The sequence below is a fragment of the Crocuta crocuta genome, unplaced genomic scaffold, assembly GCF_008692635.1.
Source record: "Crocuta crocuta isolate KB4526 unplaced genomic scaffold, BGI_CrCroc_1.0 scaffold209, whole genome shotgun sequence".
NCBI classification, from domain to species: domain Eukaryota; kingdom Metazoa; phylum Chordata; class Mammalia; order Carnivora; family Hyaenidae; genus Crocuta; species Crocuta crocuta.
In genome coordinates, this window is record NW_027551566.1 from 366,436 (window position 1) to 380,219 (window position 13,784).

Consider the following 13,784-nt stretch of genomic DNA (forward strand, 5'->3'; position numbering starts at 1 on the left):
GTAGGTAGACAGGTGTATTGGTGGTAGACAGCATACAGTTAGATACTGGTTCTTTTTTTTAATCTCTTTTATTAATCTATGACTCTGTAAGTTTTTTTGAGTTGTGGAGTTTAACCCATTTACATTTAAAGTAATAACTGATAAGGAAGGACTTCTTTTTGCCTTCTCTGGGAGGGAAGATATGTTTTATAGCTTTTTTGTCCCTCATTTCCTTCATTACTGTTTTCCTCCATGTTTAATTGATTTTTTATAGTGTCATATATTGATTTCCTTCTCATTTGTTTTTGTGTATATTCTAGTTTATAAATTCTATAAATTTATACCAACTTAATTTCAATCAAACACAAAAACTCAACTCTCTTTAATTCCCTTTATGTTACTGACATCAGAAATTGCATCTTTTTTTTTCATTGTTTTATTTATTTCTGAGAGAGAGAGAGATAGCATGAGCAGGGGAGGGTCAGAGAGAGAGGGAGACACAGAATCTGAAGCAGGCTCCAGGCCCTGAGCTAGCTGTCAGCACAGAGCCTGAGGTGGGGCTTGAACTCACGAGTTATGAGATCATGACCTGAGCTGAAGTTGGACGTTTAACTGACTGAGCCACCCAGACGCCCTGACTGCTCTCTCATTTTTGAAGGATAGTTTTGCCAGGTATAGAATCTTTGGTTAACTGTTTTTTTTTTTCCTTTCAACATTTTAAGTATATTATTCCACTATCTTTTGGCTTCCACGGTTTCTGCTGAGAAATATCCTGATAATCTTATTGAGGCTCACTTGTACTTAACAAGTTGCATTTCTTTTGCTGTTTCACGATTCTTTCTTTGTCTTTGGTTTTCCATGGTTTGATTGTAATATGTCTAGTGTGGGTCTCTTTGGATTTATTCAACCTCAAATTTGTTAAGCTTCTTAAATTTGTAGACCCATGTTTTTCTTCAAATTTTGGATTTATAGTATTTTGTTTGGGGTAGAACATTTGACTGCATAGTGTTTTGTTTTGTTTCTTTAACCAAAATATAAGACATCCTTGAGTGGAACCACCCTGAGTCTAGTGCTTTGTCCAACCCTACACCCACAAGTGAAAGAGTTTGTTCATCTTACATTTTAATATCGTCTGTCTTGCTTTTCAAACCTAGGCCAATCTCTCTTTTATAGGGAGCTTGCCAAGTCTTCACAAACTCAGGTCAGTACAAGGAAATAGAAAGTAAATAGGATTTATAGCCAAAGTAACAAGTTTAAGTCCGGATGTTTCTTAGCTTAATTATTCAACCTTCCCAAGCCTCAGTGTCTTCATCTGTGGAATTGAGACATATATCTCTAACCCTTATAGTCATTGTAAGACCCAAACAAGAGCAGATAAAATTTTATCTTTTAAAACATTTATTATTATTAAATATATAGCAAAAATGCTCATTGTCCCATCCATATCCCCTTGGGTGCCAGTATATTCCATTCTCAATACACAGCTTCCATCTGTTTGAAGCTCCTTCTAGACTGTCCAAATTCCAGCCTGTGTCAAGGAAAAGGGGTCAAGGGGACAGTGACCACCTTTCCTGCAAAGTCATAACTTAAAATTGTATGATCATGTGTACTTTCATTCCCTTAGCCAAGGCGCAATCACATGACCAGCTTTCCTGTATGGGAGGCTGATGGCCATGTGCTGGCTAAGACAAAATGGTTCTATTAGTCTGGTATAGTAAAGGAGAAAACGATATTGGGCTATAACTCATTGTCACACATGACACTTCTGTGAGTCATTTTGTGTCTCAGATATTGAGTAAGCAAGTTAATTTTTAGCACTTGATAAGTCTCGACAAGCTGAAGTTATTGTTATTATTAGATTATCAATAATAATAAATGTATCTCACTAAGGAGCCTCCTCTCAACATCTTCCTGTGTGTTGTTCAGAAATCCTACATACTGTGGCTAAACACAGCTCTCCACAGAATCCGAAAACCCAGGTCCATTAGGAGGAGATTTTTGACTCTTGAGCTTGCCAGATGCTTCTACTCCAGTCAAGAAACACTAGAAGAGCCACTACTTATTTCCCCAGTGAAATCTTACTTATAATAGCCCTATGATAAATAACACACCTGCAATCTGCATCTCAAATATAACCCTGAGACCTGTAGCATCAGAAGTCACCAGAGACTTGACTGAAATGCATAACTTCAGGCCTGATCTCTGACCTACTAAGTCATCATCTACATTTTAACAAGATTTCCAGGTGATTCACCTGCACAGTCAAATTTGGGAAGCATCAGTGTTAGTGCTGGATGGAAGAATGAAGAAACCTTAGCTGGAGAATAGACTTCTGGTTGGGGCCATTCAAAAGCTAACCATGTCTTTAGCATGCATCCAGATCTAGACACTTAAGGCATGTCCCCCAGGTCTAATCTAGGACACCAGAGCTTTCAGTTAGGCATTCTTAAAGAGCCTTAGGTCAAGTTTTCAATCCCTGATGAGAAGTTTTCTGAAGTCCTTATGAAGAATTACAGGAAGTAAGAGATTAAAGGTTTACTGCGAAGCATCATTCTAGAATCTGACTCTTGCTTCTGTACTTATTCTTCTAAATGTTTCATTGATGAGGATATGCATTGGAAAGTTAAGAACACCAATTCTGATGGTCTGTCCCAGGTATAAATTGCTGTCACTGTCACCAGAGTTGTCACTTTAAGCAGGGCACTTAACCCTTGAATTTCCATTGGTAATTTTTTTCTTTTTCGTCAGTAACTTTTTTTTCATAAATAACTTTTTGAAAAGCACCAATTAGAAGTTCACACTCCAGCCTTGATTCTCTCAACCAGCACTAACATCTGTGCTTCTTAAATGTGAATGTGTAGGTGGATCACCTGGAAATCTTATTAAAATGTAGCTAAGTGTCCATCAACTGATGAATGGATCAAGAAGATGTGGTATATTTATACAATGGAATGCTACATGGCAATGAGAAAGAATGAAATCTGGCCATTTGTAGCAACACGGATGGAACTAGAGGGTGTTATGCTGAGTCAGGCAGAGAAGGACAAATACCATATGTTTGCACATATAGGTGGATTAGGAGGAAGTTAACGGAGGACCATGTGGGAGAAGAAGGAGAAAAATAGGGGAGAGGGAGGGAGGCAAACCATGAGATACTCTTAAATACTGAGAACAAATTGAGGGCTTGGGGGGTGGGGGAGAAGGGAAGGGGGTGATGGGCATAGAGCAGGGCACTTGTGGGGATGAGCACTGAGTGTTATATGTAAACCAACTTGACAATAAAGTATTAAAAAATGTAGATTATGATTGAGATTTTAGTGTCTCTCTTACCTACTTCATAGGGTGGTTGACTGCCTGATTCCATGCAATAAGTCTAGTTTCTAAATTTGTAAACATATTCTGCATATGTATTGAATGAAAATGGCTGTATTCTGCCCCACATACATAAAAAATGCAGAGAATGAACAGCAGCATCCCCAGTCGTCAGCTCTGTGGATATCACATGATAATAACTAGGAATTTCTGAGTGACATCTTACATTTTCAAGGCTTTCACATGCATTGCACATACATTAGCTCATTTAATACCCCAAAATATGAATAAAAGTATTGTTAATTTTCTAATATAGATGTGGGCATGAAGGCTAAGAATAAATACCACTCAGAAATGAGTATATTTGTAGATTGTTATTTCCACATTTTCTTTTCCAACCTGACTTTATAGAATAGAGATTCGTTTTGGATGGCATAAACGTCCTTGAAAACAACTGTCTGAAATGTGATCTCCGGTATTTGCAAACTGCGCAGATGTATTTAAAGCAAAAGGGATAATCATTGTAGTCCTGAGAAGTGTGGCTCCCAGAGAGATTACTGTCTGGCTAAAGGGGTACAAAACCCAGAGAACTGCCTTTCACATTATGGGACATGCACTTTACTTCCAGCTCCCAAGGCAAAGAACCTTGGGTTGGAAAAAGCTGTCTCAAGTTACAAACAAACTTAGCTATGAAAGTAGGTAATAGAAGAAATTAATGAGGATCATAGTTAATAAACCAGACCTTACCACTTCAAAAGAGAATGCACATAAGTTTCTGAATTTGTTGGAACTCTAGTAGGACATATTTTATCCATATCTCAATTAGGATTGAGGCTTAATCATAGAATGTTCATGGTAGAAGTGACCTAGTGATAAAAAAAAATAGTAAGTGACATAGTGATGTTAAACACTCATCTGTTCCTCAAGGAATATGTGTGTCAAGGAAATCAAGCCACTGTCCTAGTTTTACAAAGTTTAGTGTGATAGATATGGGATCCAAGTTAGGAATTCTGCCCCTGAATAGTGTTTTTCCTATTCATATAATTGGAAATTACTTTTGGAAGTTTGGTTTACTAGGTCACAAAAGTAAAATGTTATATTCTTGGCCTATTCCAAAGCATCAGCCTTTCTGAGAAGTTTTAGGTCATCATCAGCTCACTTGCTCTGTTTTGCAAGTCTTCTTTAAATCCATAGAATTATGAATTCATCTGTGAATTCATTATTACCATGGACAAGGAGACCCAAAGTGAACAGTTCTAGAATTCTGGGGATGCAAATGAACAGCAGAAAAGAAGACAGGTGAAGGCCTGGGAAGATAGACAATTTTAACTTTTATCCATTTTTCATTAAAGAAAAAAAGAACTAGAGTTCTATAAGACCAATTCTATTAGAGAGAGACAGAAGAGAAGAGAAGAGAAGAGAAGAGAAGAGAAGAGAAGAGAAGAGAAGAGAAGAGGAGAGGAGAGGGAGGGAGAGGAAGAAGGAGGAGGAGAAGAAGGAGGAGGTGGAGGAGGAGAGGAGAAAGGGAATAAGAAGACAGCAGTCAAACTGTGATTATCAAAGAAACTATTCTTCATCCAATCAATGTATTTGGGACAATTTTTCTCCAATGAAATAATGATTAATTACTTGCTTTCTAGATTGTAAGTAGAGGACATTGGAACTGTGGTTTCCTACTTTGTGTGGGCCATCATAGGTGGATAATATTTTGCTCTCTATTTTCCATTGCCCTTGGGTTCCTGGCCCAGATGTCTCTTTCAAGAGTTGACGGTTGAAAGAATAAGATCAATACCAATAGGTGGCCACTATTTTAATAAATATTTTCCTACTCATAGAAATATTCATCGATGCGTCTCCAACATTGAAAAGACAGATTTACATTTTTAAATGTCGCATTTTGAATTAGGTTATAGAAGAAATAATGCGTTGACCAAATTTCCACTTACCGTTGGTTATTTGACTACTAATTTGATTGTAGACTTGTTCTTATGTTGTAGCTCTTGTTTAGGTTAACCTAGTTTTAAATTTCTGCTTTCAAATTGATTCATAGTCAAAATGTACAGAAAATATATTACACAGTTACAAATCATGTTCAGTAGTAGTTTTTTAAATTCTTTGATTCAGTTTGGCAAATGAGATAATTATAGACACAGAATGAAATATATTATATTTCCTTCAAGTAAAAATTTTTAAAATTAAATGATATAGAAAAATATACTGTGAAAAGAGGAAATAGTGAATATTTAGCCTTTATGAAATTTTCCCCCTCATAGAATACACATCTGGTGAAACATATGGATGATTCAATGAAGAGATAAGATTTAACAAATTTTACAGTATAACAAAGAAATAACTCAATTCTTTTTCTTTTTTTTAAGTAGGCTTCACACCAGCATGAAGCCCGACAGAGGACTTGAACTCACCATCCTGAGATCAAGACCTGAGCTGAGATCCACAGTAAGATGCTGAACAAACTGAACCACCCTGGCGTCCCAGAAATACCTTGATTCTATGTCATAACCATTCTATCACGTTTGGGAAGAAAACATTGTTTGTTTGTTTGTTTGTTTAGCAAATATTTAAATGAAGATCAAAAGCTCAACGTTTAGATATCTTCTAATACCCAAAGCATATTTTTTTTTACACATAGTTTATTGTCAAATTAGTTTCCACATAACACTCAGTGCTCATCCCCACAAGTGTCCTCCTCCATGCCCATCCCCTCTCCCCCCACATCCATCAGTNCCCAAAGCATATTTTAACTTCAGTTAAACATAGGTTAAAACTAGAGTAAACTGATTTGAAGAATAAAGGACAATTTATGAGATCAAAAACTAACTCTGAACTTTGGAAACTGAGCTTTTTATTTTTCCACATCTTGAATATAGGACCTCTTATTTATCCTTGAAAGAAGGGAAGACAATGTGTGGGGTCAACCAATTCCTACAGATTTTATTTCTGAAACTTCTCAGATTTCTGGGCAGGTTTAAGACTATGCACTCTCTTCTGAAGGAGCAGGACCTCATGGGAAGTTTTCAAGCTGCTTTGTGTGTAAGTGTCCCAAATGCCAAGAGCCAGCTGGATCCCTTGCTCCTATTCCCCTCATTTGGTGGCGAATGAACTCAAAACGACAAGACAGCATATTCACCATAGGATATTGTGTCTTTCCTGAGGATGCAGGGAGCAGAAAGAATCAGATTTGTGATGATCATCCATCCTTTCAGTGAACAGCCAATAGCCCAGCCCATTTGCCAGCTGTGCCTAGAGCCAGAAATATCAAGTAAAAAAACAACGTTCTCAGATGCAGCAAACATTACTGAGTAAGTGTCTACTGTTTGTGTCTCTGGGCCTTATGATGGAGATGTCAAGGTGAGTGAGGCAGTCCTTGACCCTCCCCTCATGAAACTCGTAGAGACAAAACCTGTCTTCCCAGCTCTTTGTTTGGTTTGCTAATAGTAACCATGGGCTCTTCTGGAAACTGAGCCATTTTCTCCTTTGACCTTTAGATAGCGGTTCCTGCCAGCAAGTACCTTAGAATCCCTTAAGAAAATCCCTGTGTGTGCACCGTGTCCAATAAATTCTCAATAAGCCAGTCATGGAATCATGAACTCCCTCAGGCATTCAGCTTCCTCCTTTGGAGAAAGAAGGTCTCCTTGTGCATGCTTCTGCTTTGGGAAGCTCAAATCCTGGTGAATGGGCAATCCATTTCCAGCCCAAGCCAACATAGAAGGCATGGCATGACTTCCACTCCGTCGGAACATAAACCTCTCTGTTAGGTAGCAGCTTCTGGCTCCTGAGTTTTTTTACTTCTCCAAACTGCCACCTCAGGTTGGATGAAATTGCATCTTAGCACATTTGAATTTTCTGTTGGAGATATATTTTCAGACACAGAGTAGAGAAAGCACACCCCCAACCAGGATTATCCTGGGAGCCATTTCTAAGATAGGAAAAGAGTTTATTTTTCATGGCAGAAGTCATCTCTTCCTATAAATTTTCTTGGACTGGATTTCAGGAGTTTAATAGTTTTCTTTGGATCCTTTGAGTTTAGGAAATTTCTCCATGATGAGATCCCAAGTTATTTTTGAAATCTATCAGATATGATGTAGTTGGAAAACTATGACCTCTAGGGTCACATACTACTTATCACCTATTTTTGTAAATAAAGTTTTATTGGAACACGGCCATCCCTATTAAGTTACAGATTGTCTATGGCTGTTTTCTCACTACAACAGCAGAGTTGAGTAGTCAGGACAGAGACTGTATGGTCCACAAAGCCTAATGTATTTGCTCTCTAGGCCTTTACAGAAAATGTTTGTCGACTCCTGTTGTGGGGCATAAAAGCCCCATTATCTATCAATGCCTTGCTCTCATTGTCACACAGAGTTCAACACATGTTTACTGTTCTTTCCAGTTCTTTCTTATTCGTTTTCGAGCTTTGGTCCATGATATTCTAAACACAGAGCACCTGTCTCTCCACAATGATTATTGACATTCCCTTCCAAACTTTAAATTCAACTTCTTGATGAATCTGTAGTGAAAGAAGTAGTATAAATCACCTACAGTTCCAATCCCAGATCCCACATTTGCCATATTCTCTGGCCCAAAGGATATAAAAATACATATTTGTGTATATACATGTCTTAAAAAGCCTCTTCCAGACTGATATATCTTTTAATTTTTGTCTCATTAATTTATTTTCTTATGTGATAAATGCACTGCTGGGTGCCTTACGCTTTAAACAGTTTATCATTCCATGCCTTTATTGGACTTGGAAGTTGGAATTACTAAGCCCACTCTAGAGTTGACAAACTGAGGTCCAGAGATGTTAGGGCAAACTCAAGTTTGCAAAGTTAGTAAATTGGCAGAGATAGAATTTAAAGCCAGGCCAGTCTTGCTCCCAATAATGTCCTACAAAAGAAGTTCATTTATAGTACATTACCATGGAATAATAAATAATAACTTATATTAACCATTTTAATGGAAATATTTTAAAACATTTCACATATTTCTCGGTTGTCTCAATCAGCTACTCTCTCCAGGATGACTCAACGTCATAACTATTAATATAAGTTTTTTCATGTTGCAGAAGAATTGGAATCTACACTATGTCAAAAAATCATCACCAACTGTTTTTGAAATCCTGGGCCCACTCTACTTTGATGGACTAAAAGGAATTAGTCGTACTTTCTTGCCACTATTTCATGTTCATCCCCATCCCTCCACCCACGTGGAGAGGCTTGTATGGAAGATAAAAAAAAATTTAGCTAACAGAGTTCAGTATCATCCCATGGTTAAGAAGACAGCTGAAAAGAATATAGCTCTGGGTTCCTGTTCTGATTCTGCCCCTCAGGAACTGCGGAGTGAACCCAGCACATAGGAAACATCCACTACATGGCAGTTATTAGATTATTGAGGAAACTCTTAAGTCAGTTGCTAGAGATCATTTAGCCTTCCTTTTCTCTGCTCTTAGAAATATCTTCAAGAACACCAAACAAATTTAGGTGATGCACTGATGTTTGGATGCCTATGCTCTCTGTCTTCCAGGTAGATTGTGTCTTATTGGAGGTCAGTGCCTACGTTCTGGACTTTTTCTGCTGTAGGTGGTGTCTTTAGAAGCTAATATTGTTTCATGGAGATTTATTGTCTCTGTTGATTGAGATTTATCTTTAGTCCTGCCTGTCAGATGGATACCCATCTTCAAGTACTGGCTGAGGACATACAGAGATAAGCTATGTCTCAGCCACAGCTCTCCACTGAATTGCCTTGGAATGAATTAGACAAGTATAATTTAAGAATGTGCTAGTGCATCAGAAAAAAGTGAAGGGACCCACGTGTCATCCTTCTAAAGGAACTGGATATGGGATCTTACTTTTGGGAAGGAAATTCCTCACAAGCAAAGGGAGGTAATCTTTTCTCTAAGTGGCTTTGTAATGTAAGCAATGGGTCAGTAAGAGGTAGTTCTAGGGAACTTGCCTTAGAGAAGCACTTCTGAAAAGCTCTTCCTAGGAGAGAAGGCTCCCCAGCCCACAATGGGCTCCCTTACCCAGGTAAAGTCTTTCAGAAGGAATTTATTCATTAACAATGGTTGTGGGAAGGTCTTTCTAACTTAGAAATACTCAAAGATTTTAGAAAAGTTATCCATAACTCTCAATGAACAACAGCTAGATTCCCTGAGCATGTGAGGCACAGTGCCCCTGGCAAGGTTTGCCAAGACACAGCTGCCTAACTTGAGTGCACACATGGGTTACCTGGGGTCAGTAGGTTCAGTAGGTGGGGTCTGAGATTCTGCTCTGGTGACAATCACTCAAGTCATTGGGTGGTGCTGTTATGAATGCACCTCAAGTAGCAAGGTTTTAAAAGTCATGCAAATGTGGAAGGATTAATGATTAATCCTCTCTACTCCCATGTGGAAGTAAAGTTCTTCCCTGCTGCTACTTCCACCCCACCTAAATTAAGTGTTCTGCTTCTAAGTAAGGTTACTGTATAATTTCTTACCCAATCCAGGACACGTGGGTTGGAAAGGAACATTATTATGTTGAGACCTATTGGTCTAAGATTTTTTTTCAAAGAAGTCTCTCTACTGAAGCTTTTCTCTCTCCCTCAAAGATTCATGGTCTTACATCTTTTATTCCTAAACAGTATTTTCTGTTTTGCATTTGTTTTTGTGGCAAAAAGAAGCAACTTGAGTTATCTATCCAAAGGGAAATGGGATGAAAAGCAAAAATCTGTTCAAACAGTAAACAAACTATTTAGGATTTGATGCGTATTCATGAGTCACAGGGGTAGAAGGGAAACTTAACTGTACCAGTGTGGTAAACCACAAGCCCTCTGAATCAATAGTATTCAGTTTGCTGTTCTAATAATGGCAAACACCAAGGTGTACCAGAGTGGGTGTGAGGGGTTTCCTTCTTCCTTCTTCTTTTTTTTTTTTTTTTCTTACATGTTTGAATATAGTGTTAAGTTCATTCAGAGGAGGCAGGGAAGATTTTCTGTTTCCCTGTCAGGGAAAAGAGTGAGTCCTCTCAGTATGGGGCTCTGGGACAGAGACAGGATCTAGTCAATTGCTGGGTGCCATCCGTCCTTCAGTGGGATCCTAACAGTGGCTAGGTGTGTTTCTGTATTTCATTTAATCTCCACAATGACCCATGAAGCTGGGTCCTCCACTGAACCTAGAAGGAAGCAGGGCTTCCAAATGAGTGAACTAGCAAGGGATGAAGGTAGAGTTTGAACCTGTGTCTTCTAGACTACAAAGCCTTTGTTCATGTTTGTCAAAGAAATGTGTTCCAGTCATAAGAGGCTTCCATCATCTTCCATGTCTTCTTCTTGCAGGTGAGGAAGCTTGGCCCAGTGAACTAAGGATTTGTCAATTGAACGTAACACAATGAAGAGCAACCCAGTGGAATGAGAACCAGGTTTCTGCTTTCTGGATACATGTTTCTTCTATTCCACAGTGCCAATTTTAAAGTATTCTTGTATGCACAGTAGTATAAGAGTCTACCACTTTCACTTGTCTTCAGCCCCAGCATTTATAAGCACACATGCATATGAGCACAGTGGGCATGTATGACTGACTATGTGTGATTGTTTTGGGTGTGCATATGTGTTCAAAGGTGTTTTGCATGCAAATGTGTGCATGTACATGAGGATGTGCATATGCATAAGTGTATATGTGAGTATGTTTTGGATGAGATAGGGGAAAAATAGTTCTTGAGATCCAACCATGTGCCTAGAACTGAGCCAGAACTTCTCTTTAATTATTACCCTTAACCAGTACACATTTTAGGTAGATATTACTTACTGTCCTTTCCCCCTTTCCTCCAGGTGACAAAAACTTGTCACTCCTAATTTTTAGAATTAGGAGGTAACATTACACTGGAGTATGGAAATGTGCCAGGTAATAGAGATTGTTGGTCAATCCAGTGTGCCAGGGTGTGGCCACCATGGTCCAAGAGCACAGACTGGAGACAGCACACTGTGGCTTGCTCTCAAGCACATGGTTCAGCTAGGTCCCTAAATAAGGCCAAAAAACAAGGGCTACTATCCATTGAAAGACATCTTGCCACTGGCAAAATGGTTTTATGGCAACTATTCTGTATACACCCAAGGGTGCAAAAACACATTTCTTGGCTGAGTTCAATAAGACACAATGTGGCACTTAATGCCATGGAAATTATTAGATTACATCATATGAAATGGCCAATATCCAGCTATGTTAAATTACCTACAAAAATGGTAATTTCATAGGTCTCAACCTCATCTCTTACTAAACTGTAAGAAAGAGAGAAATGGCACTAATGGATTGGCAAACATCTTTGGAAAATTAATCTAGGTAATAAGAAGGGAGACTTCTTATCAGCCTTCCAGAGCAGATCTTAATGATCTCCCACTTTAAAAGAAACCCTCCTTGCTCTGCTCTTTATTTGTTAATTCAGCTGGTACAAAGGACAGGCATGTAAACTAAGACTTAGAATGAAGCAGTCAGCATTTTATGCCAAATCCAAGCTTCTGACTGATGAGAATCAATGAGAAGGGAGGAGAGAGTGTCCAGGAGACTGTAAATAATGCCGTGTATGGACCTAGCTTGCTTGGATGTTAAGATTCCATTCAGGATCAAACTTCTGTAAATGAGAAAAAGAAAAAAGAAAAAAGGAAAAGGAAAAAAACAACCCCTCCTGCCAATTCTAAGCCTGCTTTCTATCTTTTAGTAGAAGGGTTTAGACCACAGTTTCTCAAACTTTGTGTTCCCAGGATCCCTTTACATTTACAAAAATAATTGAGGACTTCAATGGCTTTGATCTGAATGGGTCACATTCCACCGATATTTAATGCATTAGAAATCAGAACTAAGACACTTAAAATATTTAGGTATTAACTCATTTGAAATAACAATGATATACCCAACGTAAAAAGAATATTTTTCTGAAAACATATGTGTTCCAAAGCAGAAGAAGTTGAGTGAAAACAGCAAGGGTGGTTTACATCTTTGCCTTTCCTTTAAAAACTGGCTTAACAAAAGACAACCGGATTCTCACGTCTGCTTCTGCATTCGATCTGTTATGACGGCACATATTATGTAGCCTCTGGCAAATGCCACTGTACACTCGTGAGAGAAGCATCTGGGAAAAAGGCAAATAGTGTCTTAGGAGCACAGGATGGTGCAAACAGTTGTGACTTCATGCCTCTCCTGAAACAACCCTTAGGATTCTAGAGGTGACTGGACAGTATTTTCAAAGCCATTGATCTAGAGTGATTTTCCTATAATTGGTAGCCTATAGACTTTTAGACTTAGAGACTATAGATTCTCTAGACTCTTCAGATCAGTTTTAAATTTATAGAAGAAGAAAATGAGCAGAAAGCAGAGTTTCCATACCACACTGATTCTATCAGGCAGCTGGCATTGAGAGCTACCACTCTCTATTGTCTTAATGTCTACACCACATGAGTGTCTAAAACACTCCTATTTAAAAGTTCAAAGTCTTTAGCAGGTGTACAAAATCCTTCAAGGTCTGATAGCTCTTCTCTGTTGGCCCCCCATATGGCCCCCTAATTATCTCCACCCCTGCTCAGGTTATCCTGTAGCACCCTAAGCCACTCATCTTAGGGACAAGCCTGTGTTAGCCTGACAGTACCCAACAGAACTTCTCTGGTTCCCTCCTCTGTGCAACACTTTCCAGCTCTTTGCAGAGTTTCTCAATTTCTGCTTGATTTTCCCAAGTGGTATCTAATATGCCCTGCTAATTATTCTCCCCCAGCAGATTCTGATTTTCTGGAGGATAGGACCTACCCTCCCCCCAACCTCCACCACTGGAATATCATCAGCCCTGCCTTGCAATTGCTAGCTTAGTGAACATTTGTCAAATGAGTGAATCCACAAATGAGAAATGAATGAATCCCACAGGACCACAGCCATTATGATATTGAGTCCACCACCAAACTTCTCCATTGTTCTTAGTTCTGTTTTACAGATTTTAAGGATGTGCTTTTCCCTCATAATGATTCAAAAAGTGGGGAGTGTGTGTGTGTGTGTACTCATACGTGTGTATATGTTGTATCCAGGCTTATGAATATGCCTTAGTTATCTCTGAGAAAGAAAGATGACTTCCTTTCAGGCTGGCCCAGACACCTGTGCACATACCCTGACTCACTGCAGTGCTGCCATGCTCAGTCTGAATGGGAATGCCTGGTGGGTGTTGTTTGCTGCTGGCTGAGGGCCAGGGTGAAAGACGCTTATACCTGAGGGAGAGTGGTTTTCCCCCTAGATGATCCTGTTGGGAGTTGCTTTATGCAGATGACACCCCCGATTGGTGACCTAGACACTCATCACAGTCAGCCTGAAGGAGGCACTATTTCCACCCTACTATTTTTTTCATTTTAGAGTTGGCCGCCTCCTCATTGTGAAAGACACACCGAGGGAGTCCTCTCTGAAGTGCAAAGCTGGGCATATTGCTTTTAGTAAACATCATATTAATGAATGACAAATTAGTGAATAATTG

General features: G+C 38.9%; 1 long non-coding RNA gene across 1 annotated transcript; it reads left to right on the forward strand.

Moving 5' to 3' along the window:
• Positions 1–4,562: 4,562 nt before the first annotated feature.
• LOC144220076 (uncharacterized) lies at positions 4,563–10,694 on the forward strand. Its single transcript, XR_013331612.1, has 3 exons — positions 4,563–4,590; positions 5,673–5,748; positions 10,621–10,694. It is a non-coding gene; the product is annotated as an uncharacterized LOC144220076 (long non-coding RNA).
• The last annotated feature ends 3,090 nt before the right edge of the window (positions 10,695–13,784 follow it).